The sequence below is a fragment of the Callorhinus ursinus genome, unplaced genomic scaffold, assembly GCF_003265705.2.
Source record: "Callorhinus ursinus isolate GAN/ISIS: 27379988/994484 unplaced genomic scaffold, GSC_fseal_2.0 scaffold6, whole genome shotgun sequence".
NCBI classification, from domain to species: Eukaryota; Metazoa; Chordata; class Mammalia; order Carnivora; family Otariidae; genus Callorhinus; species Callorhinus ursinus.
Window position 1 is genome coordinate 38,891,178 of NW_027397068.1, and position 2,665 is coordinate 38,893,842.

Here is a 2,665-nt window from a genome sequence, read left to right on the forward strand (position 1 = left end):
AGTTGCTGGGGGATGGGGATGGACATTACCCACCCTGCATTGAACCTAAACAAAAACCATCAGTCACTGGGGTAAGGACAGGAAATACACTCATACTTAGGATCTTAAGCTGACCCAAAGCAGAGGTCTGCTGCTCTAAGGGAAAAGCAAGTAACTTGTACCCAAGACCCTTCAAAGATATAACGTAGAATTCAACTGGCATAGAGGGGAAGGTGAGGTATATTAAGCAAACTCACTCCTCAGGCTGGGAACACAAAGCCTTACTAAGACTATGACTGGAGAAGAAAAACAGAGGCCCCCTTCCCTGCCACTACTAGTAGTCTTGAAGCCAGTGAGAAACAATGGCACTCTACTACTGGAGGAGGTAAAAGAGCTGAAAGACACCCATTTGTGATGCAGGCATGCAAGCCTACCAAAAACTACGAATGGATCTTACGTGAAGGGGAAACATTCAGAACCACCACCACTTCCACCTCCACCATGTAAATCCCAGACCTGCACTAAGGAAAAAATGGGAACAGTCTTCCACTATAAGAATTTAAAGTCTGTGGTGAATAATAAAATTCAGTGAAACTACTGAAATTAATCAAATTCCCCATACTATTAATGGCCTGATAGGAAAAAAGGTCTGACCATTTCAAGACATAAACACTATTTACCTTAGTTTTTACTGATTTTCTACACATAATATCGGCAATAAAACGATTATGAGACAGAAATATCAGCAAGAATAATAGATCCATTGTCAAGAAATCAAGCAATAAAAAGAAACAGACCCAGAGATGCACCAGATGTTGGTACCATCAGAGACTTTAAAATGAATATGATTAGGGGCGCCTGGGTGGCTCAGTTGGTTAAGCGTCTGCCTTTGGCTCAGGTCATGATCCCAGAGTCCTAGGATCGAGCCCCGCATCGGGCTCCCTGCTCCGCGGGAAGCCTGCTTCTCCCTCTCCTACTCCCTCTGCTTGTGTTCCCTCTCTTGCTGTGTCTCTCTCTGTCAAATAAATAAATAAAATCTTTAGGAAAAAAAATAAAATAAAATGAATATGATTAACAGTTAAAGTATAGATGAAATGAACAAACTCTTAGAAGGAACAGATAATCCCAATAGCCCTCTACCCATTAAAGAAACTGAAACTTCTCCCAAAGAAAATTCCAGGCTGAAATAGCTCAACAGAATAAAAGAATTAATACCAATTTTAGGTAATACTACTTCATAAAGTAGGTGAGTGGGGAACATCAGCCAACTCATTTTATTAGGTCAGCATAACCTTATTACTAAAATCAGAAAAAGACATTACAAGAAAAGAAAACTACAAGCAAGTATACTTCATGAATACAAATGCAAAAATGCTTTTTAAAAGTATCAGCAATCAAATCCCACAACATATAAAAAGAGTAATAGGTCACAAGGAATTTAGGTTTATCCTAGGAAAGCAGGGTTGGTTTAACATTGAAAAAAATCAATCAATATAATTCACCATATTAACATACTGAGAATGTATATGACCATCTCTGTAGATACAGAAAAAATATTTAAAAAAATTCAAATTAATTAAATTTACTTAAAATTCTCAACAAACTAATTTCCTCAACTTTACAAAGGGCATCTATAAAATAACTACAAACATATGCACAATAGTCAAAGACAGAATTCTTTCTCCCTAAGACCAGAAACATGGCAATGTTATCTGCTCTTATCACTCCTAGTCAACACTGAATTGCAGTAAGAATTTAAGAAAAAAAAAAGCATACAGATTAGGAAGGAATAAATAAAACTATTTCTCTTCATAGACAGCATAATTATTTACATAGTAAATTCCAGGGAATCTACAACAAAACTACCAGAACTAACTAAATTTAAGCAAGGCCATAGGATGCAAGTTAAGTATTTTAAAAACAATTGCATTTTCATACACTAACAACAAATAATTGCAAATTGTAATTTCAAGAACAATATCATTTACATTAGCATCAGAAAAATAAGAAATTGAGATAAATTTCACAAAATATGTATAATGCCTACACTTGAAAACCAAAACATTGCTGAAAGGATTTAAAGACATGAATAAATGGAGAAATACACTGCAAGGTAGAAGATTCAGCTGTTAAGGTGTCCATTCCCCCACAAATTAATCCATCAATTAAATACAACCCCAGTCAAAATGCCAGGAAGCTCTTTTGTAGAAATTAACAAACTAATTCTAAAACTTGTATCAAAATGCACAGTATCTACCTAAAATATCCAAGACAATTTTGAAGAATAAAAAAACTGGAGGCCTAGAACTACCTGTTTCAAGATTTCATAAAAAGTTATAGTAACTAAGGTTGTTGTTTTGGTGTAAGGATAGACAAGAGAGACCAATGAAGGAGGACAGAAAGTTCATAAACAAACCAGTGTATATGATCAGCTGATTTCCAATAAAGGTGTCCATATAATTCAATGGGAAAAGAACAGTCTTTTCAATAAAAGGTCCTGGAACAGCTGGACATCTATATGCAAATATAAACTTCAATCACACTTTTTAATGATATAAAAATTAACTCTAAATAGATCACAGATCTAAATTTGAGAGCTCTACCTACAAAACTTCTAAAAGCCAATATAGTACAAAACCTTTGTGATTTTAAGTTAGTAAAATATTTCTTAGATGCTCAAAGCACA